Consider the following 28,000-nt stretch of genomic DNA (forward strand, 5'->3'; position numbering starts at 1 on the left):
TATAATCTTATTATCTGCTCATTTCCATATGACAATATTTTCTGAAGTCGCTTCCCACATTTTTGCAGAGGAATTTTTAATATATGTAGAATTGAACATAAACTATTTGCAAATAAAAAGGTAAAATGAAGTATTTGTTAGTGTTAGCTAAATTACTTCTTGTAATTCTAGGTTTAGAATAGTGCAAAAATAAGTATATTTATATTCATTAACACTGATTTAGGGCATACACATTTTAATTTGGTTGCAATTAAATAATAAAAACATAATAGGTCTGCAAAAATTTATCATTTGTCTATTTAATCTAGGTATCTCCAATCATAGTTTAACTCCAATAAGAGTTAATGTTTGCTTAAAGTATATATTTTTTTCTAAAACAAAGTAATTCCAATGTAAATCAGCCAAAGAATACATATTAATATTACTGGCTCATCAACCATTAACTCATATTCTAACAAACTGGCTGGGTCAAATTACCTATAGGATTATAACTATATATTCACATTCAATGAGAAGAAAGTCATTTTTTCCAAGACCGAAATGAATATATCAATATATATCAATAATTTCCTGATACCAATAAACAGTAAACAGTAAAATTAACTTGCTTGTTAAGTGTAATTAACAATCTACAACTGCTTCTAAAGCCATATTAACAAAGAAGAATGACATCCTTCCATTACTTAAAACTAAAAAGAAACAAAGAAGAAAAATGTTTCTTTTGCCAACTTCCAATTAAAATTAATTTCGAGTAAAGGTCATTTAGTTAAGGATTTATCAGAATTAGTCATTTAAGTACCCCTCCTCACCATCTTGTCACTTTTAGTAAGATAACATGAACCCCCATTAGTATATAGCAATTAAGGTCAATTTACATATTTTAATTAAGAACCACCCCATATAAAACAATTAGCGTAATAGGCATACTAACTGGATTTCATAACATTTGGACGTTTTTCCAACTAGATAGACAGGAAACCTTAATTAGCATTAATTAGTGCTGATCTGCATATGTTTGATAAGGCATACCCTTGCCACAAAAGATTATTTATTCCTGAATCTGCCAAATGCTACAGTTGCAGAGGATAAAAGGACTTTTCTTCACATTGCATGTTAATTTCTGGTAATTTACATTCACTTTTACATTCGAATTAGTATATTATAAAATAAATGGTATAAATGTTACAATAAACCTCCTTAAATATGTACATTTTAACTTATAGGAATCATGCCAGTTAATTTTTTTACTAATTAAGCCATTCCATTTCTATTGTAATTGTGTGCAACATCACCAGCCTTGCTTTGATTTGCTATTGTGAAACCATGTTTCACAATCTTAATGGGTAAAATGACAAATAGAGTTACCACAGGAAGCTCAAGCCTAGTGGGTCAATTTCCATCTTGGCAAATGCTTAAATGTATGTTCTACATCCCTACAGGTGGCTCTGTGAAGCTCACTCAGTGGGTCCTCTGGTGTTTTCATGGTCTGAGAAGACAATTCTTGAAATGTTTCACTCAAATGAGGCTGGTTTTCTTCTATGTTCCGATTTTCAACAGACATACTCTTTAAGCCTTGAGATCCTCCTTTCCTCTGCTTTACTCTCTATTCTAAATACTCTTCACCTAAATAAGTCCAGCCTAGGCCACAAGTTGTTCTCTACACGGGATCTCTTGGACAAGGAGGAGTGAAGTCTGTATTTAGTTTGCCAAGTCAAGTGCCCTGGTACTGTATAGGTGGGTAAATAATGAGGCCTCTGGTTTTGATGACAAAGCAGGTTCTTCAGGCCTAGTCAACAAAACAGACTTATGTTAGCAGCATCCCTACTCCTGCCTGTTCTCCAGATCTTCACTTAGATTTCAGTTCCTTTGAGAAATCTTTCTTTTCTCTCCAGCTCCACTGAGTCTTAGTAACATGCTCTGATTCATGCCACTATAACAATATATATACCTTTCCCAATTGGCATTCTTACTGCCATTTATTGTGATTGTCTGTATTCCTGACTGTACCTTCCACTACAGCGTAAGACTTGTAAGGAAAGAAACTATATCTTGTTTACTATCATACACACAGCTTCCAGCCTGGCCTTTATGGTGCTTAAGCATTGTTTCTTAAATGAGTCTAGACTAAAACCATAGGCACTAGAATGAGTCTTGTCCTGAAGTACGGGAACCAAAGGCATTTATTGCTGGCCACCTTCTGCTGTTGAACAGAGCAGGGGGTTTGGGCTATGAAATAGTTTGGATGTGTACCCCACCCAAATCTCATGTTGAAATGTAATCCTCAGTGTTGGAGGTGGGGCCTGGTGGAGGTGACTGATTGCATCATGGGGAGAATTTCTTATACATCATTCTCTCGGTACTGTCCTCATGATAGTGAGTTCTTAGGAGATTTGGCCCTTTAAAACTGTGTAGCACCTCTCCCCTCTTTCTCTTGCACCTGCTTTGTCATATGATGTGACTGCTCTCCCTCTACCTTCTGCCTTGATTGGAAGCTTCCTAAGACCTCCACAATAGCAGATGCTGCTTTGCTTCCTGTAAAGCCTGTGCAGAACCATGAGCCAATTAAATTTATTTTCTTTAAAAATTTCTGAGTCTCAGGTATGTCTTTATAGCAAAAACAGGCTTTTATTCAAAGTTCAGGATTTATTACTATGCTTAGATCTTTTCCTGCTAGTCCATTTATCTAGAATTGGGGTTCTTACTTGCTTCTTCTGATCCATCAGGGATCCCTTTGTCTACAACTCAGTACACCCCTTACCATGGCTAGATCCCTGAACCAAGTGTTGTGATACAAATCACCCACTGCTATAAGCCTTCTCAAGGCAGCATACTGTGAAGACTCCTTTACAGAAAGCATGCTTGAACGTCATCACACTGCAGCTTCTAAGACCTTTCTGATTGCTGGTTCTTAACTGCCGGGTATGGCTGATCTCTAGGATTTAAATAGAATGGCCCCATTCAGATGCAGTCCAACTCCCAGGCTTTTTTGGTTCATGTGGATGTGAATACCTAAACTGGTCCATGACCGCCTAGGCTATTTCCTAGTTAAGGAGCCTGTCCAACTACAGTTGTCTTTTATGTTTCTCCTGTAGGCTAAGAACACATCTTAACGGTATACATGGAAATTTTTAAAATATCATAGAATATAAAAGACACGGAATGGAAATTTCACCTATAACTCATAAGGGCAAACCTCATGGTTCACAAATTCTAAGCTATGTGCTATTTACAGTAACCCTACTAATAACCATGAGACCAGCATCTCACATTACCCAAAAGGATCAATAAGCTGACAATATTTAATTGGAGAACTGTCAAGGAAATGCTTCTTTCTTAAGCATTTCCCCCGCTCAGTGATACCTCAAAAGCTACAATTCTATCTTTAAGAATTTTTTTCTTTGTATTACGAGTGTATTACGAGTTAAGTTTCTGACTAATGTTGGAGCTGTTTTATTTTTCTCTTCTACGATGTGTTAAATGTAAATATATCAATGATCTCCTTAATCAAGATAATGAATATAAAGTACAAACCAAATCAAAGGGAAATTTATCTACTTCATGATAGAGAATGCTTACTGCTTTGTGTTGATTTTTAATAGAGAATGTTTATTTAAAAACATCAATTTTATCATTCCTTAATTCAAGTAAAGATAAAAAACCCTTTATAACTTCTCAAATTACAGATGCCTACTGTTGTAGACCTTGTTAACTGTCTGTAAGTCATTTGTTAACATCATAGAAATTCAACATTTTCCAAATTCAGCTACAGTGGCAAAATTCCAATATATTCATCCAGTAGTAAGTCAGTAATACAAATATTATTCTAGGTTTTCTTTCCCAAATTCAGTCATGTTTGCTATTGTTTTGCCAAAAACTTTCTCCACTGACTTGAGACTTCTTAGAATTTTTAAATTAAGTGAAAGATGAATGAAAACATGGATATAACCAATTATCCTTGGTTACATAACTAGAGTTAGAGTTTAATAATTGGACAATAACTTACTAAAGCTTTTGACCTGGGAAGACTAGAAGTTGAGCATGATTTCATAAGAGAATACTTTGCTTTAATATTTAATAGCTAAGTCTTATTAGCATTGCTTAAGGGAGTTAATATAACAAAATAAACATATTCAAGAATATTTAGAGTATATAAGAGTTCATTCACTATAATAAAAAAGATAAACTGCCATAGTTCTAATCTTCAGTGCATTAACTATATTCAGATTTTTAAAAACAGATGTTTATAGAAAAGGAAGTGTTAGGTACTATCTCTGCTTTATGTGATATTATAACTACCATTATAACATCAAGTATTAGTGACCTTTTAACATTTGAAGTGATGGTAATGATTTTTCTCTATCAGAAAAGAGATTTAAATGGTAAACCAACTGATCATATTTGTTTAGGTTCATTTACTTGACCTCTCTTATTCTAAAAACTTATGATGTTTCCATGGTTACCACTGAATTAAATCAGTCACAATGGCGACAATGAACAGAAAAAGAAAACTTTGCAGAAATGTCTGGGTAAGAGACTAGAAAAAGAATGGGGTCAAACAAAGTTGGATGAAAATAAGAAATAAAATTTGCAGAGTGAATCATAACTACACAATGGATGAATTTTATAAACATGTTGTCAAATGAAAAGGGCAAGTTCTAGAAAAATATGTAGAATATGACACACAACACAAGCAATATATTGTTTAGTGAAACATACTAATATGACAGAACTATAAATATAAGTAAGATGATAACAAGAAATAATTCAACATAGATGTTATCTCTTGGAGTAGGTAGATGCTGGAGGAGAATTTGGGAATGGTAGAGCAAGGAGGGCTTTCTGAAAGTACTAGTGATATATAATTATGAAGATGCTTTACTCTTAAACTGCAGAAGTGTGGCCGAATGAGAAATCTGTTCAATGAGCTATGTGGTAGTACAGCGTATACTGCTATGAGCTATTGAGAAAGTTTTATCAGTTTACCTGAAAACCTGTAACTGATATCTAAGAAACATTTGTTTTGTTTGTTTAACTTCCAAGATTTTGCTGTAAATATTTTGTCGAAAATAGTTTAATTATTTGGTTTTATAAAGTAGGAGTTCAAAAATTAAATGTACCTCATGACAAATTATCTCCTAAAATATATCACTTTCCTGATAAAATCCTACTGAGATAAGTACAATTTATGCATTATTCCATAAAAGGGGAAAGTCACTCTGCAAACAACTGCAACAACAAATATCTTGTTACAGAGTAGGATTCCATCATTATAACTAACATACTGCTACCCTGGGAATAGCCAAAAATGTAATAGAAGTTGAAGAGTGGCCCAGTTTCTAGAGCAATTGGGCTACTATGAAATAACTCGCTAACATTTTATTTTCTTCATGAGCTAAGTATATTAATATTTGATTCCTCCCCCAAATAAACTTTATAATGGTCAGAATAATCTCTACTTGGTTTTCTTGGATGGGCAGAGTGGGCAAGATGAACATTTGTTCTCAATAAATCATTTTTTCTCTTATAGTATCTTATACAAAGACAGTGCTCAATATCTGAATTAGTGACAGAATTTGCCCTTTTGTCATCAGGAACTTCAGACCTATCTACATGGAAAACACAATAAGCAAAATCACACTATTATCCTAGACATAAAAGATAAATTATCACAGAAGTTGTAGCATTCACACTGCAGAAAAAAAATAGTATTTTAGATATGTGTAGCACAAATCTATCACATATATCACTGTTTTGGAATTATTGCAACCTACGCATCGTGGTTGCATATCTAGTAAGCATTAGAGATGAGACTAGAACTCAGTATACTTATATGATATGTATAATAATGATGTCAGTGACCTCTTAACATTTGATATACATAATAGTAATTAGAACTGATTTCAGTTGCAAGAAAAAACAGATCAACTTGAATAAGCTAACTTTTTAAAAAGTGGGATGTGTTTCCTTTATCTTAAGGAGAATGAGTATTTCACAAAACACACATGCAAAAATGCAACTATACCTCAGCTAGGAAAGATTCTGTTTCTCCTCTGTGTTTCTGTTGGCTTATGTCCTCATTTTTCTCTCTCTCTACAGAGGCCTTCCTCTGTCTCAGTTCATATAATAGAATACAGCGACTATAGCTCTCCGACAGGTCCCAAGTTTACAAGTCATAGCAAAAGACACTCTTCCAAACTTGTAATCTCTTAGGCCAGATTTTAACCCCTGGTGACAGAGGCCCTAATGGGCTTAAGCTGCATTAGTTAGTTATCCCTTGTTTAATGAACTATGTCTGGCAGGATAAAATTAATTAGGATTCACACAGATGCTCAGGAAAACAATGAGGGGGTAATTGAGAGCTGGACAACTAGTAACAAAGGAATCTGCAACGTCAGGACCAGTAGATTTAAATTCACCTTAGAAACTTCAGAAGAAAATATACAGACACTGATAAATTATTATTAGGAAAGTGGTGGTAAAACGGGCAAAATAATTATCATTTAGTGAAATAAAACCTCTCCATAGTCTTGAATCAAACAGGATAATCCATTTCCTATTCCTGTGGCCCAAAATCTTGCAAGATCAAAATTCTAGAACCCTTTGACGTTCTCCAATTTTAGACTACATTGGGAATCTCCCATTATCATGTGTTAGTGTGTTGAAGGCTGTCAATGCAAAATGGCATGGTGTGTACTTAATCTCAGCCTTGGCCTAGGCTGAACTGACTGAATGGATAGATATTCTATGTAGGAAGGGAAGACAGTGGAAGAAATAGGAAAGGAAGAAGAAAGAAGAGTACATTGTTCTAGAATGAATAAGGAAAAATGTACGCCCTGATTAGGCTTAAAAGAGGGGAGTAATGAATGAAAACTGACTAGACTGAATGTCTGCTATATGTCAGGGAAGGAGTTTTACTCACATATTCTCTGGTGCTAACTCGACACCAAATGTTCCTTACCTCTTGGATCGTGTGTAACATATATAAAGGATGTGGTATCTTATACAGCAGAAATATGGAGATTAATTTTCTGAATTTTATTTATGTCTGACTGATAAAAATACTGGCTCACATAATCATGTAGCCTTTTGTTTTTCATCTTGCCCTTTTCCAAGGAGCTTATAGTTTTGGAAAATAGAAACTAAAAGTGGTTTGTTTTGTGTTTTGACCTTCTCATCTGCCGATCCGGATAACCATCACTCTATCACAGAGAAGATGTAGGATATTAAATGAAGCAATATAGCACATGACTGGCAGGTGGTATTTGATAAATAAATGTTTATTCATTCATCAACTCAATTAGCTTCAGAAACAGTCAAAACAAAGTTATGAAAGTTCAGATGACTGGCTTTAACTAGTTCATGACTAAAACTGGGAAATAAACTGGAAATGAGGATGGGAGGATTACACAGAGTTGGGTCGGACTGCAGAGTCTTGAATGACTGTTTTAAGGAGTTCAAACTTTTTCTGCAGGCTTTGAGAATCCATTGTGTTCTGTCTCCTATTCAAGTTATTAATACCAATAGCTCACAGCAGCTGTGCATTCACAGAGATAAGTTTTACAAGAAACAGATGAAGGGCTTTTTTAGTGTTGATATCAGATGGATTAGAACGTGATTAATCAACAGACAGACTGATTAAATTATTGGGTTCACTGTTCAGATAAGAGGTTTTGGATACACTCTGCCAAACTGTAATTAACTTAGAAATTTCTGCTGGCCTGCTTATAAGATGATCACATGATACACTTTGAAGAAATCTTTTAAGGCCCAGAGTAGCAGCTGTGAAGGTATAAGCATGAGTCAGTTTTAATAATTATTAATTATCTTTAAGTATTAAAGGAGAATTTTCTTTGGAAATGATAAATATTTTAAAAAATCTTTACTTTTAAGAAAACTTGTGTAAATCTCTTGCTCTATTCTACAGGTGAGTACAAATGAACTCACTACTATCTAAAGGATTGTCTAAAAGAGTCAGAGAGGAGTTTTCCATTTCTACAACATAGTTAAGATATTGAGAGAAATCCCTTGCAATATAACATATATAAACCTACTAGACAGGATATATTTTTTAAAAAGATGCATAGCAGTACTGGTATCAAAATCAGGAAATTTCTGAGAGATCAGAAATAAGCACACAGCAGAGATTCACAAGGGCAAACTAGCTATAGGCTGGTGTTTACCCTCAAGGTTTCTGCCCATCCTTGGTGGCCTAGAAACTGAATCACAAACACCTGAGACAGCAGACAATGTCTGGGACTGAGCATGTTGTTCGGCAGGGTAGAAATCTCCACATAAATATTGTACGAAGAAAAAGTGACACTCTCACTAGAAAATAACTAGAAAGCAATGGTGGGGCATGTGTCAATTTTAGGCTTAGCAATCAATGACATAAATAAGTCTCTTCTAAGAATTTAAACCTGTGTGAGCCAAAAAATTTAAACTGAGAGGTTAAAAATTTGGTTTAAAAGTGGTTCCTAGTCATGGTGTCCTTAGATAACTAGCAAAAGTAATCTCAGACTCTCTCTCTTGAACTTACTTTACCTCAAATATTTAAAAATTCCCATAAATACATATACAAGGAATGTAAGCCCACAAGAGAAGACAACCGTATCATAAGTAGGAGCCTATGACATCTTTTGTATATAACAGGATTATCAGATGTAGAATATAAAAATTTTAATATGCTTAAAAATACAAGAGAGACTTGAATGTATAAATAATGAGAAACTCAAAGTTTATCACGAAGATATAACATATGACCAAATAGAATTTCCAGAGATAAAAACAAAAATACGGAAAATTAAAACCTAACAGTTTGGAGATGATATGATGATAGAGCTAGGAAAGTTACCTGAACACACAAATATGATGCAAAACATGATCAAGAGGTTAAAAGACATGGAGAATAGATTAATCAGGTTAAGGAAAAATCAAATTGCAGTTCACAAAAAGCAAGTGGAGAAAACTGGGAGAGACACTATTTCCAAAGATACTGTCAGAGCTTTAATAGAATTGATGAAGGACACCAATTCTCAGATTCCAGACACCAACAAACTGAGGAAAATAAGTTTTTAAAAGAATTGATATCTAGACACTTTGTAGTATATAAAGCACCAATAAGAAAGAGAAGAATTAAAAAATAACCAGAGGGAAGAAGACTACTCACAAAAATAAAAAGCAGATTGACAGCTCACTTCATGGCAGTACCAATGAAAGCCAGAAGAGAGTAGAATATTTTATATGAATAAGAAATGTTAACTGAGAATTGCATACCTTGTATACTTATAACTCAAGGGTAAAGAAAAATAAAGAAACTTCCAACAAATGGAATGGTGAGCAAATAGTAAATGGTAGAGAAAATTAATGAACTAACACTAATTCTGCAACTAGGATTGATGTGAAAAAACAAAATATTGAACAATAACACGAAAAAAGCTGCATAAAAATATAAACGTATGATTATGTTTATCTGAAGCAAAAAAATAAACAAAACTAAGTAGTACACTGTTTAGAAATACGTTAAGCGAAAAACATATGCAAAAGCAAGAAAATGATTATCATAAAATCCAAAATGGTCACCTTTCGAGGGAAGAGCAAGGAATATAATTGAGGAGGCATACATAGAATCAAAGGTACAGGAATATCTTATGTTCTCTTATCCTGTGAAATGAGAAAAAGGTAATCATTTTTATTATATCTTAAACTCTACACTTTTTGTAGGTATGTAATTTTTATAGTAAAAAAATGTAAAACAAACTGATTAATCAGAAAAAAAAAGCCGGTGCAAATATGAAGATAACAGGGAACCCTCCTCACCAACGTCCTACCGACTAGAAAAAAATGAGAAGAAAAGTTGTTTCTGCCAAGAATCTATTATTATTCTGCTAAAGAAAAATCATTCATTTGAGCATACACACAAAGTCAACCTACCCTAAATATAACTTAAGCAGCTATGAGATACAATAATTAAAAGAATAAAATTTGAAGATTGTTTTCTCATCATTCTACTCAATAGCATTCTTTCATATATTAGGCCATAAAAATGCTTGTATTATAATTACAAAACACCATTTAAAAAATGTATTATGTCCTACAGCACTTAGCCTTGACAAACAATTACTGGATCTCACATTCAACTGAATACAAAAAGCAATCTTTATCACAAGGTTAAAATTAGCCTTGGAACAATATATGCTTTCAAAGCTATTCTAAACTCCGAACTGATTTGCACCAGTCTCTTTTGAGGAACTGCAAACAAGTAAACTGAAGGACATTTGAAAAACTTCCTGTCTGTGTCCTCTTAATTTTTTGAGTTTGTTTTTTCTTTTTAGTTTAATAGGAGACAATCATACTATACCAGAAAGATGATCCATATGGTCCTCACAGGGAAAGGTTTGATAAATTAAAATCAAAACCAAACAAAAATATTTAGCCAAGCAAACACAGAAACCCTGAGAATTCTGGATTTCACAATGTGTTATTCATAATAGTACTCTAATTATCAGGATGACTTTTCAGGCATTACTAAAGAAAAAAAAATGAATACATTTAATTTATGGAAGAGAGAACTGAAAGCAAATGGATTTCTTAGTTAGTTCAAACCCACAATTCTGAGATAATACACTTCTCAATTAATCCTTCAGAAGACAGTATGATATGTAGAATTTCATCATTTAAATTACTTAACAAATTACTTCAGAGTATCTTCTATTCCTGTAAAAGGCATTATAAACTAAAAATAAAATTCTAAGCCCCCCAACCATATGAATGGACCTCTTCCTCTCAGTCAAGGGCATTCCAAAGTTAACCTAAAAAACTAGTTCAGGCCATGATGGGAAGGTGGGGTTGGTCTTGCCTCATTATACCCTCCTTCTTTGAAATTCAGGCATAACTGCCCATATTAAACATTAAAATAGACATCTTAAGACTGATGAAACAAACCTTTTGTGCAATAACACATCAAATTCCAGCCCTACTCTAGTATAGCATCACATGACAGGCTCTGAAACAAATTGAAGTATTTTACCCTAAACTATATTTCTTTAACATATTTTGAAATGGTCCTGCAAAGCTGTCTCTTGTGGGGAAAGTCTACCTTCTGTAGAGAATCCCCTTCATTTTCCAGGTCTTTTTCCTGATCTAGGAGAGAATTAACTAAGAGTCTGACACCTTTTAAAGTCTGATAAGAAACATACAATCTGTTCTCTCTGTAGCCTGCTACCTGGAGGCTTCATCCGCGTAATATGAACACTGGTCTCTATAACCCCTTATCTTAACCCAGAAACTCCCTTCATTGATTCCAAGTCTTTATATAAACTCTTTCAACCAACTGCCAATTGAAAATTATCTAAATCAATGACTTGGAAACCTCCCGAACTTCAAGCTGTCCTGCCTTTCTGGACCAAACCAATGTACATGTTATACATACTGATTGATGTCTTATATTTCCATAAAATGTGTTGATATAATTTTGTTGTGATTCCACCCAAATCTCATCTTGAATTCTCACATGTTGTGGGAGGGTCCCAGTGGGATGTAACTGAATCATGGGGCAAGTCTTTCTGATGATGTTCTTGTGATAGTGCATAAGTCCTAGGAGATCTGATGGTTTTATGAAGAAGAGTTTCCCTGCACAAGCTCTCTCTCTTTGCCTGCTGCCATCCATGTAAGATGTGACTTGCTCCTCTTTGCCTTCTGCTATGATTGTGAGGCCTCCCCAGCCATGTGGAACTGTAAGTCCATTAAACCTCTTTATTTTGTAAATTGCCCAGTCTTGGGTGTGTGTTTATTAGCAGCATGAAATGAACTAATACAGTAAATTGGTACCAGTAGAGTAGGGAGATGGTGAAAAGATATCTAAATGTGGAAATGACTGTTGAATTGGATAGCAGGCAGAGGTTGGAATAGTTTGGAGAGCTCAGAAAATGACAGGAAAATGTGGGAAAGTTTGGAACTCCCTACTGACTTGTTGAATAGTTTTGACAAAAATGCTGATAATGATATGGCAATGAAATTCAGGCTGAGGTGATCTCAGATGGAAATAAGGAACTTACTGGGAACTACAGCAAAGGTGACTTTTGTTGTTTTAGTGAAGAGACTGGCAGCATTTTGCCCCTGCCTTATAGATCTGTGGAACTTTGAACTTGAGAGTGACGATTTAGGGTACCTGGTAGAAGAAATGTCTAAGCAGCAAAGCATTCAAGATGTGACTTGGGTGCTGTTAAAGACATTCAGTTTTAAAAGAAAAACAGAGCATAAAAGCTTAGAAAATTTGCAATGTATCTGGGCACTGTGGCTTATGCCCGTAATCCCAGCACTTTGGGAGGCTAAACTGGGCAGATCACTTGAGGTCAGGAGTTTAAGACCAGCCTGGCCAACATGGTGAAACCCTGTCTTTACTAAACATACATAAATTAGCCAGTCATGTTGGCAGGCACCTGTAATCCAAGTCACTTGGGAGGCTGAGGCAGAAGAATCACTTGCACCTGGGAGGCAGAGGTTGCAGTGAGCTGAGATCATGCCACTGCACTCCACCCTGGGCAACAGAGCAAGACTCTGTCTCAAAAATAAAAGAAAATTTAAAACCTGCCAATGCAATAGAAAAAAGAAATCCTAGTTTCTGAGTAGAAATTCAAGCCAGCTACAGAAACTTGCATAAGTAATGAGGAGCCAAATGCTAATCCCCAAGACAACTAGGAAATGTCTCCAGGGCATATCAGAGGCATTTGTGGCAGCCTTTTCTATCACAGGCCTGGAGGTTTAGGAGGAAAAAATGATTTTGTGGGCTGCATCAAGGGTCCCTTTGCTGTGTGCAGTCTAGCGACTTGGTGCCCTGTGTCCCAGCCACTCCAGCTGTGACTAAAAGGGGCTGAGATACAGCTCAGGCTATTGCTTCAGAGAGTGGAGGCCTCAAACCTTGGCAGTTTCCACAGATGTTGAGCCCGCAGGTGCACAGAAATCAAGAATAGAAGTTTGGAAAACTTTGCCAGGGTTTCAGAGGATGTATGGAAATGCCCAGGGCAGGCAAAAGTTTTCTACAGGAGTAGGACTTTCATGGAGAACCTCCACTAGGGCAGTACAGAAGGGAAATGTGGGGTCAGAGCCCTCACACAGAGTCCCTACTGGGGCACTGCCTAGTGGAGCTATTAGAAGACCACCATCCTTCAGACCCCAGAATAGTAGATCCACCAACAGCTTGCACCATGTACCTGGAAAAGCTGGAGACTCTCAACACCAGACCATGAAAGCAGCCAGGAGGAGGGCTATACCATGCAAAGCCACAGTGGTGGAGCTGCTGAAGGACATGAAAGCCCACCTCTGGCATCAGTGTGACCTGGATGTGAGACATCCAGGTCGAAGGAGATCATTTTGGAACTTTTTAAGATTTGACTGGCCTACTGGATTTTGGACTTGCTTGGAGCCCATAGTCCCTTTGTTTTGGCCAATTTCTTCTATTTGGAATGGCTGTGTTTACCCAATGCCTCTACCCGCATTGTATCTAGGAAGCAACTAACTTGCTTTTGGTTTTATAGGTTCATAGGTGGAAGGGACTTGCCTTGTCTTAGGTGAGACTTTGGATTGTGGACTTTTGAGTTAATGATGAAATGAGTTAAGACTCTGGGGACTGTTGGGAAGATATAATTGGTTTTGAAATGTGAGGACATGAGATTTGGGAGGGGTCGGGGAGGAATGCTATGGTTTGGCTGTGTTTCCACCCAAATCTTGTCTTGAATTCTCATGTGTTGTGAGAGGGACCTGGTGGGAGGTAACTGAATCATGGGGGTAGTCTTTCCTGTGCTGTTCTCATGATAGTGAATAAGTCTCCTGAGATTTGATGGTTTTATAAAAATGAGATCCCCTGCACAAGCTCTCTCTTTCTTTACCTACTGTCATATTTAAGTAAGACATGACTTGCTCCTCCTTGCCTTCTGCTATGATTGTGAGGCCTTTCAAGCTGTGTGGAATTGGTAAGTCCATTAAACCTCTTTCTTTTGTAAATTGCCTGGTTTCACATGTCTTTATCAGCAGTGTAAAAATGGACTAATACATGTGTAAAACCAAACTGCAACTCGATTACCTTGGGCACAAGTCATCAAGACCTACTGAGGCTGTGTCATGGACATGCTCTAAACCTCAGCAAAATAAACTTGTAAACTGATTGAGCTCAAGAGTTCTAGAGCAGCCTGGGGAACATGGGGAAACCTTGACTCTACAAAAATTATCTGAGCATGGTGGAGCATGACTAGTCCCAGCTACTCTGAAGCCTGAGGTGGCAGGATGGCTTGAGCCTGGGACGAAGAGGCTGCAGTGAGCTATGACTGCACCACTGAACTCCAGCCTGGGTGACACAAAGAGCACCTGTTTCTAAATAAATACATAAATTGATTGAGACATGTATCAGATACACTTTGGTTTACAGTGCAATCAAAATTATAAGAACAACAAAAAAAATGTTGGGAAATGGAAAATCTGGACATATCCATAAAATGTTCTTATTGGTTGACCTAAAAATAAATTGATTCCTGCTGAAGGTTTTACAATCAAAATCTTCCTATTACTTTGGTTATAATATTCATTGAACCCCTATCACTAGCTTGCTTAAATAGCTTTGCGAATCATTAGATGGTTATAAGGAACATCATCATGGTGGCGGTTTTCCTTTGGGCTGTAACCACAGTCTGACTTCAAGTATATATTCAAAATTAATTAAGTAGCAACAATAACAATGACAACAAATACATTTTAAGTAACAATCAAGTCAGTCACTTTGATGCCTGTCTGGGTGTCAGGATTGATAAAAGCATCTCCAAATGATAGCTGATATTTTTATAGTACTCTATAATTATCATTTGTGCTTTTATACATGCAATAAAATTTAACATTCTGAAACATCTTATGAAATGAGAGAACCGTTTTCAAAAATGTTCTTTGAGATATTTGGGGCTAAATGGGAAGTTACATGAACAAACTATTTTGGGGAAACACCAAAGAGATCTCCTTCTGAGGATTCACAAGGCGCCTCAGCATATTAAAGGCCTTCAGACTTCCCATACTAAACCTACCTGCATAATTTTCTATAATCCATTATCTCACAAACCTGTTGGATGCTAAAAGTTGTTTTTTCATATATTACCCATAAATATCCTAACAGATTATTTAGATAGAGAAAGAACCCCCTTTAGGGGCCTGCGGTGAGGGTGGAGGGTGGGGACCCAAGCATGGAGATAAAGGAAAACCTTGAGATCCTTCAAGAAAAATTCTAGGTACCTAGCTAGCCGTGAGAAGTAAAAAAGCAAATTGATAAGCAAGAAGGTAATAGTAGCTTAAAACAATAGCCAAGGAAGAATCACAGAATGTTTGGTTCCCCCATAGAAGCTAAAGATAAAATATGTCTCTAAGTTCTTTTTCAGAATCCTGTACCTTCACCAAATGGATCTGCCTGCAAGCTGACCTCAGAAAAGGGAGAATTAAGGGCTGAACTTTGACCAAATTTCTTTGTTCTACATTTCTTTCTGAGGTGCTTAGAGAAAGTCAAACCCAAGAGCCAGAGCTAACATTCATTTTGCTGACCACAATTTTTTAAACAAAGCTTCTCTTCCTTAACTGATTGCAAATCAGAAAATATCTGAATCTATCTCTGAACTGCAAGGCCCCTGCTTCAAGATATGCTGCCTTTTTAGGCCAAAACCAATGTTAAACTTCGATGTATTGAGTTACAATGTTGCCTGTAACTTCTGCTTTCCTGAAATATATCCGTGCTTTTAAAAATCCTCATCTGTAAGCCATCAGGGAGGTTAGAATGTTTAAGTGTGAGTTGCCTGATCTTCCTTACTTGGTGCCCTGCAGTAAATGCCTCACTTTCTCTTGCTGCTATCGGGATGTCAGTGTTTGTCCTTGCTGAGCCAGGCGAACAGACCTCTGATGTATTCACCTAGGTCAATGGTCTCTAAAATTATTTGATCATGTACTCCGTCAACAAAAGCAAACTTTTGACCTGCATCTCCAATAGAACATTTATAAAAATAGAAATCAGAACAAAAGAGAAAAATAATATAAATACTTTCATACTTTCTTGTCATATCCCAATGCTTTAGGGATATCTGAACCCAAACTGGGCATTGAACAAGATATTTCTGGAGTGCAAAAGAACAGAACAGATCTAGAAAAGAAGCTATTTAGTTTGGTGCAACCTCATAAAAATCTGCCCTGACATGGAAAGATTGCCCAGAGCAGGAGTTGATAAACTCCTATGGTAAAGAGTCAGATAGAGTTTACAGGCACTATAATCTCTGCCACAACTATTCAGCTTTGCCATTGCCACAGGACGGTAGTCATAGACAAGATTAATGAGTGATGTGTCTGAGTTCCAATAAAAAATTATTTATGAACACTAAAATTTGACTTTCATATGTATTAATCAGCTGTTGTTTTCTTACTGCTACTTATATTAATTTCACATTATTTTCCAATGTAACAAATCTTATAATTTTTTCCAGCCATTTATACTATGGTCTGAATGTTTTTTTCCCTTCAAAATTTATATTTTAAAACTTAATTACCAATGTGATAGTTTTGGAAGGTGGACATTTTGGAGGTAATTAGGTCATGGGGTGGGGTCCTTATGGATGGGACTAGTGCCTTTATAGAAGAGATCCCAGTGAGACCTGTTGTCCTTTCCATCATGTGAAGACACAGGTAGAGGGCATCAACTATGAACCAGAAAGTGTGTTCTCACCAGACACCAAATCTGCTAGAGCCTTAATTTTAGACTTGCCAACCTCCAGAGCTATGAGAAATAAATTTCTGTTGTTTAGAAGCGAACCCATCTATGATATTTTGCTATAGCAGCCCAAATGGACTAAGACAATTTACAAATGTAAAAATCATTCTTAACTCACAGCCTGTTCAGAAACAGGTGGAAGGCTGGATTTGACCCGTCACCTATCATGTGCAGACCCCTTGTCCTAAGAATGAGGGAACGGATTAAAGAGGAAGACCAAAGATGACTGCAGAGGTTAAGTTGAAACACCATTTTGATTTTCTGTCTAAGTTTTAAGGATGAAGGATGAATGATTCAGTTTCTTAAGGTTAGGAGGGCATAAGTCTTGAACTTATTTATAATAAGTAGCAGTAAGAAATTAGCAGCTAGCCAATGCATAATAACTGATTCCAATAGAAAAATTGTTTCTTGAAAGAGTTCACAACACTTTTTAAAACATGACTGCACTTTTGACAAGTTTTCAGGAAACTCCAAAATTATCAGAGTTGGCTCGATGATCCTAATGACCCTCTGTAGTTAGTCACCACAAATGTTTATCAGCAGGAATTGTTTCTGCAAAAATTTTATAAATGAACAGTCTTTTAATATATCAAGCTCATTAGGAATAAAATACAGTGCTAATATCTGTAATGTTTGACAGCACTACATATAATTATTTTCAGATTTAGGTGAGGGTTAGACAAACATCACAGATCTCCAGAAGGCTTTTATCTGATAAACCTAAATATAATAAAACCTCATGGCTCCGATTACCAAAGGCTAAAGAATGAGTGATTTATATACACTGCAGCCCTCTAGAATTCCAACTTGTTAGCTAAAAGAGCCCTAAGGGAAGCTAAAATTGCAAAAAAAACCAACCAACCAACCAACCAAACAAAACAACAAACTGATAAATAAAATGACAGTATTTCCTCAGAAATCTTTTCGATTGTAGTTGCTTTAAAAAAAAAGTTCAATTATTACTGATTTTTATGGTAGCAAAAATAAAGCAATAGGTATAAGCACCACTGTTTCATTTTAGCTATATAAAAGAGTATGTTGAAATTCATTCATTAGCATATTGATAAGTTCCTTTTTCTCTGATAAAATTAAATTATGCTAAAGGTTCACAACTTAGAATGTAGATACTAACCATAACACCATATTATGACCTTATAATTGGGTTATGATGTCTTGGATCAATTTTGTAATGGAAGTAATTTCGAAGTAATCTTATTTTTTTTGGAAATGGCTACAAATCTAATATACAGAGAAATGTGAAAGATTCCAGGTATATGAACTATGCCAAGCAAGATATCTGATTGCTTACTTAGATAAGATGGAGGATAAGGGCTAGGAAAAAATACTTAAATTAATACGCATTCACATGGAAAAGTGTTCCTAATATAAAAAAGTCCTCAGCCAGGTCATTTCATCGTTTTTGCAGATAACAAATGGATGGCTAAATAGGCTTGAATGTAGACATAAGGAGATCATACTTACTAAATATGCTGATGTTATTGAGAGGAATTAAGAGGTACTCCAACGTACTGAGGGACCAGATTAAGAGATACAAGTAGATATTGATTCTCATAAACTTCATTTCCCCTGCATTTTTAGAATCTTTTTTTATATGACGGGGGTATAGTGTATTGTTTAAAAGCAAATGAAGTCAAATTACCTATTTCACATACAGATTCTTTTATTTTATTATCTGTGCCACCCAGACAAGTAAACAGCCTTTTTCAATTTACTTTCCTCATTAGTAAAATGAAGACAGTCAGAGATAACATCTCAAAAATTTATAGTCACAGCCATTAAATAAGGTAAAAGAAATAAGTGTATTTAGTTTGGATAAGGTAAAATAAGGGATGTTTAAAGCGCTTAAAACAATGTGTGGCACAATACAAATGTTTATATGATTTCATGTTCTTCCATGCATTAACCCTTTTACCTTCCCTATGGATGTAATACGTGCAATATAATACTGATGTATACTTAACTTTGTCTTTGGTGAATGGATGCTGGGTGTTTCAGGGGTTGTATATAGCTGTAAGCAGTATAATTTCATCACGATACTGAGAGAACTTTGATCTTCAGGAGGGCTTCCAAATGCTAATTTGCTAAAGCTGCTCATGTTAGTGATACAGTTAGACCTACAAAAAGATTATAAGGTTTCTGAATTTGTTCTCCACACTGCTTGATCTGGTAAAGGAAAAGGATTTGAGCTGGAGATTGTAGTGCTACAATGCAGAACAGGTCTAGGCCATACATCTTTTTTGAAAATGTAATGTAAGAACAGAGCCTGAGATGCCTGCTTCACTGATGCCAGTGTTTTTAATGAGATAAAAAATGTTTCCCTCCAAGTTGCAAATTGCACTGTCTCTATCTTCAATATGTTTTAAAAGGGTCAATAGGGAAATTATAAAAAAAAAAGATGAGGGTCCCAGGACAGGTAAAAACAAACAAACAAACAAACAAACCAAAAAACAAAAACAAAGAAGGGGAGAGACCAAGTATCATGGATACAGAATCAAGATCCAAAGAGATGTGACAGACCAGAGCAATGGACATAATTTAACAAATTAACATGCAATTTGGGGTCTAAAACTCCAACCCCACAACTACAAGACAGAGACAGTACAGTTTATCAGCTGAAAATCTTAATAAAACACTATGTAGCTTATATTTCAACATAGTCAAGAGAGAAATGAGGGCAATATGAAAAATTAATTAATATGCTGGTAGTAAAAATTAGTATGGGATGTGATCGTCCCTCACTTTTTTTTTTTTTTTTTTTTTGGAGACAGTTTTGTTCTGTTGCCCAGGCTGAAGTCCAGTGGCACAATCTTGGCTCACTGCAAACTCAGCCTCCCGGGTTCAAGCAATTCTCTTGCCATAGCCTGCCAAGTAGCCCACTACCATGCTCAGCTAAGTTTTGTATTTTTAGTAGGGACAGGGTTTTACCAGGCTGGTCTCAAACTCCAGAGCTCAGATGATCTGCCCACCTCAGCCTCCCAAAGTGCTGGGATTGTGGGCATGAGGCACCACACCTGTCCTGTCCCACTCTTTTTCAGAGATGCTCAAAATAGTGCCTGCAGTTTTGGGCAAATTAGAACACCTTAAGAGGAAAATGTAAATAAAAGAAAGGTTTAGAGACTTAAAGTCATGTCATATGAGACACAGTTAAAAGAAACAAGCATATTTAGCTTGGATAAGAAAGACAACAGACATCCAAAAAACTATTATTACTTATCTGCAGAACACTCATATAAGGAGTTTAAATTTTTCTGATTCATCTTAAGATGGGATAATGTGCACAATAATTAGAAACTACTCAAAAGAATTTCAATTGTACTTTCCAACATCCAAAGCTATTTAAAGAGGCAATTGCCAGTTTCTGTAGAGCTCCTCTTAACTAAAGAGTTTGAGGATAGTATAGTAGACCCCTACTGGATTCATCACCCAGCACTCCTTTTCTGAGAATTGCCTTTTCTCTCCTTCATCCACTGGGTTGCAGGCCCTGCCACACCTTCATCTCCCCTATACACACTTTTGATAAGTTCAGGAGCAACAACCTGAGAAAAAGTCCATATATGGTTCCAATTTTTAGTACACTTTCTTCCTTAGGCAAGGTGGTTTACCGTCATTGGGATGTGAGGGACATCCTCTTATATTTTTCACTAAGATTTCAGTTGTGCAACCAAAACAAAACTTACATGCATATTAGCCAGGGCAGTAACTGACAGCAAGATGTGGAATAGAGTAAGCAGATGATGGCCAATAAGCCTGTAAATCCAGTTCCAACCAATACTTTGTATTTGTGTGACTACAAATTTTTAGTAAACATCTATCTTTTAAGGACAAGATTTGGGAATCTGGTTTTAAGCCCATAACCTTTTCTCAAATTATATTAACCTAAATAACCATAATGAGAGAAAAATATAAGATAAAACATTCCTCTAATTATTTACTGAATTTTTCACTGAGTTTTCCCGTGATAGTGAGTTTATTGAGGGATAATAAGCAAACCTTGTATATATTTAAGATATGCAGTGTAATGATTTGCTATATAAAACATTGTGAAATTATTACTATAATCAACCTAATTGATACATTCATCACTTCACATAGTTGCCTTTGGTTTTTTTTTTTTTTGTGGTGAGAATATTTATGATCTACTCCCTTAGAAAATTTCAAGAACACAATAAATGCCATTATTAACTATTGTCACCATCCTGTATATTAGATCGCTAGAACATATTAATCTTAAAACTGAAAGGGTGTATCCTTAATCAACATCTTCCAATTTCCAACCCACTTTCCCCCATCTCCTGGCAACTACCCTTTTACTCTCTGCTTTTATGACTTCAACTTTTTAAAATTCCACAAGTAAGTCATATCATACAATACAGTACTTGTCTTTCTATGTCTGTCTGACTTATTTCACTTAGCATAATATCATCTAGGTTCATCCATGTTGTCTCAAATGTCAGGATTTCCTTCTTTTATGGTGGAATAATATTCCATGTGTATGTAAATATACTGCATTTTCTTTTCTTATTCATTCATCAATGTACACTGAGGTTGTTTTCCCATCTTTGCTATTGTGAATAATGCTTCAGTGAACATGGGATTGGAGGTATCTCTTTAAAAGTGGTCAAATGACTCCAATAGAGATTGTTCCAAAGAAGATGCATGAAGAGCCAAAAAGTATATGAAGAGGTGCCCAATATTTCCAATCACCAGGGAAATGCAATCAAAACCATGATGAGCTATCACCCCACAACTATTTGGATGGCTAGTCTCAAAAAGCCAAGTGATAACAAGTATTGGTGAAGGTGTGGAGAAAAGGGAATCTTCATACACTATTGGCAGTAATATACACTGGTATAGCCATTATTGAAAACAGTATGAGCCAGGCACAGTGGCTCATACTTGTAATCCTAACATTTTGGGAGGCCAAGGTGGGCAGATTGCTTAAGCCCAGTAGTTCAAGATCAGCCTGGACAACATGGCAAAGCCCCATCTCTATAAAAAACAAAAATAAAAAATAAAAAACAAAAAACTTAGCTTGGCACGGTGGCACATGCCTATAGTCCCAGCTACTCAGGATTCTGAGGTGAGAGAATCACTTGAGCCTGGAAAGTTGATTCTGTAGTGAGCCATGATTGTGCTACTGCACTCCCACCTGGGCAACAGAGTGAGACCTTGTCTCAAAAAAAAAAAAAAAAAAGGAAAGAAAAGAAAACACAGCATAAAATTTCTCAAAAAATTAGTCTACTATATGATCCAGCAATTGTATTTCTGGGTATATGTCAGAAGAGAATGAAATCATTTACTGAATTTAATAGAGATGTTAAATGCTGATGTAAGGTAATCAAAATGACACAAGGTCTACAATAAAATATTCTAATGAAGAATAATGTTATTTAGCCAGAAATATAGCTAATTTGTATTCAAAATGTAAATGTAAATATTAACACAATGAAACGTAAACACCAATATAAGCCCAGTTATATATACTCTGAATTTCTAACTAAACATATGAAAACATACCAAAGATATATTTACAATTAGATACAGTGTTCTGTCAAACATATTTCATATTTAAAATTTCTTGGGACTGTTTCTAATAATATTTAAATATTTAAAATTCTTTGAATAGAGAGTTTAGATATTAAATGACTTTAATACAGACTTCCAGATTAATATTACTTCTAGTAATTGTATATTAGGTGGTTTGAATGTATTTATTCATTCATTCATTCATTTAATAATAACTTAAAGTTCAGTTTTTCTATAGCAGTTTAAGATTAATAAAGAAACAAAAAATAAATGATAAACACAGGAGCTATGTGTTATTCCTGTTTAAGAACAACTTTGTGGTGGCTTATATTGTAGAAAACACATATAGACATTTAATTTTTGCATTTTGAATATTCTTCCTAATTTCATTTAATCTGAATGAGATATATGTTATAACAAATGTTTGCTCTAACTTTTATGTAGAATTCTATAATTCATAAACAAAATGCAATTCCAATATAAATTCCTATCACTGACTTTGGAATTATGAAAAAATAATTCCAACTTTTATTTATAAAAATAAAGTTGCTAGAAAAGTTAAGAAAATGTAAACAGAAGAATAAAGGTCAATAATATGTACTAAAATGTAATAAAGGTTAATAATGTATTAGTATGTGTAATAAAAATCAGTAATTTAAACAATATTGTTCTGTTATAAGAAGAAACTGGAAGACCAATGAAGCAAAACAGCACGGCAATGTATGTGGGCATCATATGTTTGCATCTGATACATAGTTAGGCTATAATATTCAATTAACGCGGAAATATGAATAATTCATCAATTGACATAGAATAGTTGATAAATGATTTAGTGAAAAACAAAGTTAAATCATGATGATTTGCCATATGTCAAAATAAACTCTAGATACATTAAAACATAAAGATAAACAAACAAAACAGAAGTAGAAGAAAACATATGTTAGCACATCCCTCAACTTTAAATGTTGGAAAACTTTTTAAGTATAAAAAACTGTGACAATAAATGAATAAATATATGACTTAATAAATAAGTAAAGGAACAAATTAATGAGTAAAAAATAGAATAAATAAAAATTCAAAATATAGCTAGCATGGATTAATATTCTTGACATATTGGGGGCAAAGGATTAACAGCTGAGCTGTGGCCTTTCCTCTAGCTCTGGGGTAGGCAAATTTTATTTTTAAAGAGCCATTCAGCAATTACTTTACTCTTTGTGGATTTGCCTCTGTCACATGTACTCGGCAATTGTAACATGAAAACCACCATAGACAATATAAACCAATGGGTATGGCTATGTTCCAATAATACTTTCTTTACAAAACCAGGCAGGTGGCCAAATTTAGCCTGTGCACCTTAGTTTGCTGACCCCTGCTCTAGCCTTAGAGGTGTGTAAAGACTCGGCCTTTGGCCTAATCTTCCTTGCAACAATAACTCAAAAACTGAATACTTGATCCAAGACAAATCAGGGTCCTGCTGAGGTTACTCTACTTACTGGATACCTATACATTGTCGAGTTTGGTTATTAAGTGATTTATAATTAAGGAGATACAGCTGCATCAGAAAATGAAAACTAGATTCCTACCCCTCAGGGGAGTCACGGACTAGCAAGGTAACAAAGAGTAAATAGGTCCCAGAGCTGATGGTTTCCCTAAACTGACAGACCACACCAATCAGTCCCTTTCCTAGTGTTCATGGAAGTCCACGGTGCAAAATCATTTGGGGACACTGAAAGTTGTGCCAGAATGACATCACTTCCACTCTACTAATACTGCACATGGTGTGCAGACCCATCTCAGATCCTTTTGAAAGATAACTAAATTAATGCTAAAGTTCTGGGTTTGACTATCAATCAAAATCCAAAAATAACTGCTGCTGGGAGGAGTAAAATATATATGTGATTATAAAATGTCAAAACCAATGAGAAAAAGATGACCCCTTTAGTAGAAAATGATAAAAAATACGAATAAACAGTTCACAAAATAGAAATTCATATAAAAAAGCAATGAAAAATGTATTTACCTCATTAGTCATCAGAGATAAAAATATTAAAATGATCTAATTTTATACTTGTCAAATCAGAATTTAATGTTAAAACTATACATTGGTATCAGCTTAAGAAAATAAGAATCTTTGTGAACTGTTAGTGGAGTTTACACTGGAAAACTTGAATAGGCAATAGGAAATACCACAAAATGTACTTTTTGAAGTATAATCCCACTTCTAGGAATTTATTTCATAAATAAGTCATAGAACGTATAAAGATATGTGCACACAGATACCATGAGTAGCATTATTGCAACAAATATATGAAAAAAAAAAAAAAAAACAGCCTAAATGTCAACTACAGTCACACTTGGAGATACTGCAGGTTCAGTTCCAGACCATCACAATCAAGTGAATATTGCAAAAAAGAGAATCACACAATTTTTTTGTTTCCCAGTATATATAATATATTCACTATGCTGTAGTCTATTAAATGTGTAGTAGTACCAGTTCTAAAAAATGTACACTCCTTAATTTAAACATTCTTTAGTGCTATAAACTGCTATTGATCATCTGAGCCTTCTGAGAGTCAAAACCTTTCTGCTGGTGGAAGGTCTGGCCTGATGTTGCTGGCTGCTTATTGATCAAGATGTTATTGAAGGTTAGGGTGTCTGGCAATGTCTGAAAACAAGACAACAATGAAGTTTGCTGCGTTAATTGGCTCTTTATTTCACAAAAGATTTCTGTGTAGCATGCAATGCTATTTGGATAGCACTGTACCCACAGTGGAACTTCAAAATTGGAGTCAACATTTCAACAACATTCACAGCTTCTCCACCAGGAGTTGATTCCATCTCAATAAACCACTTTCTTTGCTCATCCATATGAAGCAATTCCTCATCCATCTAAGTTTTATCATGAGATCCAAGGAATTAAGTCACATCTTTAGGCTTCACTTCTAGTTCTCTTGCTATTTCTAACACATCTGTAGTTACTGCCTCCACTGAAATCTTGAACTTCACTTGAACTCAGGGACAGATGTGCAACTCTTAGTTTCACTTGAACACTTAAAAGCCATTGTAGGGTTATTAATTGGCCTAATTTCAAAGTCATCAATGATTATTGGAATTAGCTTCTTTGAAACTCCTGTTAATATCAAGATTCTGACCTCCTTCCATGAATGCTCTAAATGATATCTAGAGTGGTGAATACTTCCCACTCACCACTAAATGTTTTCAATTGACTTTCTAAGATTCATTAGAAGAACCACTAGAAATTACAGCCTTATGAAATGCATTTCTTAAATAATAAGAATTGGAAGTCAAAATTACTCCATGATCAATTGGCTGTAGAATGAATATGTGTTAGCAGGCATCAAAACGTTAATCTCTTTGTACATCTCCATCAGAGCTCTTGAATGACCAGGTTCATTGTCCAAAGAGCAGTCAGTAAGTCTCAACATTGGCCTTAAAATATTCAGTAAACCATGCTGTAAATAGATGTGCTGTCATCCAAACTTCATTCTTCCACTTACGGAGCATAGGCAGAGTAGATTTAGCATAGCTCTTAAGGGCCCTAGGATTTTCAGAATGGTACACGAGCACCGGCTTCAAGTTAGAATCATCAGCTGCAATTAGCCCCTAACACGAGAGTCACCATGTCTTTTGAAGCCACTCAGTCACTCCTCTTCTTTAGCTATAAAAGACCTAGATGGCATCTTCTTCCAATATAAGGCTGTTTTGTCTACATTGAAAATCTGTTATCTAATGTTGCCACCTTCATCAATTATCTTAGCTGTACTGGGATAACTTACTGCAGCTTCTAATCAGCACTTGCTGCTTCACTTTCTACTATTATGTTACGGAGATATCCTTGTTCCTTAAATTTCATGAGCCAACCTCTGTTAGCTTCAAGCTTTTCTTCCACAGCTTCCTTACCTCTCAGCCTATACAGAATTGGAGTAAGTTAAGGCCTTGCTCTGGATCAGGCTTTGACTTAAGACACTGTTGTGCTGATTTGATCTATTCAGACCACTAAAACTTTCTCTATAGCAGCAATCTGGCTGTTTTGATTTCTTATCATTTACGTGTTCAGAGGAGTGGCAATTTTAATTTCCTCCAAGAACATTTCCTTTGTATTCACAACTTGGCTGTTTGGTGCAAGAGGCCTAGATTTCAGCCTATATCAGTTTTCAAAATGCCATCTCCGCTAAGCTTAATCATTTCTAGCTTTTGATTTAAAGTGAGATGGGTTGCTCTTCCCCTCATTTGAATGCTTAGAGAACACTGTTGGATTATTAATTGTTCTAACTTCGATACTGCTATGTCTCAGGGGTAGGGAGGCCCTTGGAGAGGGAGACAGACAGCGGGACAGCTGGTTGGTGGAGCAGCTAGAAGACACACAACATATATTGGTTAAATTTCCTATCTTATTTGGGCATGGTTTGTAGTGCTACAGAGCAATTGCAATGACATCAAAGATCACCAGTGTAACAGATGACCATAACAGATATAATAATAATAAACAAGTTTGAAACATTGCAAGAATTATCAAAGTGTGGCACAGAGACAGAAAATGAGCAAATGCTGTTTAAAAAAATGACATCAATAGACTTGCTAGAAGCAAGGTTGCCACAAATCTTCAATCTGTAAAGGCAAAATACATGTGAAGTGCAACAAAGCAAAGCACAATGAAACAAGGTATCTTTGTGAGGTATGTTTATAATAAGGTATTAGTCACATAAATTATGGTGAAACCAAATTCAACAGATATTTTCATTGCCTATCCAATATCCATTCCTATTTTTGTTATTTCTAATGGGATCCTGATATTATTTAGGGGGCAATGTATCCAATTTAAAACTTGCCTTTGTAAATTCCCTTGCATCTGGGAGAGACCATTTGACTTAGATCTGGTTAGTGATAAATAATCTGAGAATTTCTGGGAAACTTTTTTTCTCTGATATAGAACTTGCACCTTGCTGTTTTTCTTCCATTTCTTTCTGCCTGAAAAATATATTTCTCCACAGCAGCATTAAATGCTAAAAAGCAAGGCGTAATGTGTTCAAACTTTTTAAGAAAAACAATTTTTTTACTCTAGAAATTTTAAATCTATAAGGATACTAAAAATATACCTACTATACACCTTTTCTGAACAACCTCTGGATGACTGCATTTAGGAAGATAAAAGATCAAACTGAGAAAAAAATAAATATGCCACATGGAGAGTGGCATAAAGTAATTTGAGTATTCAGAAATGAAGTACACTTCGGGAATAGTAAAGACTTTTCTCCAGATGATAGATGGAAACTGATAGAATCTTTGGAATTATGTGTGAAAAACGTATACACATGTAACAAATAAGGTAAAATATAGAAAAAAACTAATGATAGTTATGTATAACAGGAAGTCAATAGACTGTTAAACTGGAAAAAATGATGTGTAGTCATATTCTTCAGAAGCATGAATTTACAAATCTAAACATAGTAAAGAACTACAAGATCAAGGAATAAGAATGTGAAAAGATGAGGCAGGGAATTGCTGAACTTCATCAAAATGTTTTTGACATTATTTAATGTTTAATCTTGTGTACATTTTACTTTGCTAGAAGTCAACGTTTTAGTTTTAAAATGTTTAAAAAGGCCGGGTGCAGTGGCTCACACCTGTAATCCCAGCACTTTGGGAGGCCGG

General features: G+C 35.3%; 1 protein-coding gene and 1 long non-coding RNA gene across 7 annotated transcripts in view; both read right to left on the minus strand.

The window, feature by feature from the left end:
- Positions 1 to 28,000, minus strand: part of DPYD (dihydropyrimidine dehydrogenase) — an 851,840-nt gene that overhangs the window by 350,286 nt on the left and 473,554 nt on the right. The gene's annotated exons all lie outside the window — the stretch shown is intronic.
- LOC116530051 lies at positions 1,605 to 28,000 on the minus strand. Its single transcript, XR_004259806.1, has 3 exons — positions 25,122 to 28,000; positions 16,665 to 16,672; positions 1,605 to 1,617 (listed from the first exon to the last, which is right to left on the minus strand). It is a non-coding gene; the product is annotated as an uncharacterized LOC116530051 (long non-coding RNA).

Source organism: Sapajus apella, unplaced genomic scaffold, assembly GCF_009761245.1.
Source record: "Sapajus apella isolate SASKATOON/1434 unplaced genomic scaffold, GSC_monkey_1.0 scaffold64, whole genome shotgun sequence".
Classification (NCBI taxonomy): Eukaryota; Metazoa; Chordata; class Mammalia; order Primates; family Cebidae; genus Sapajus; species Sapajus apella.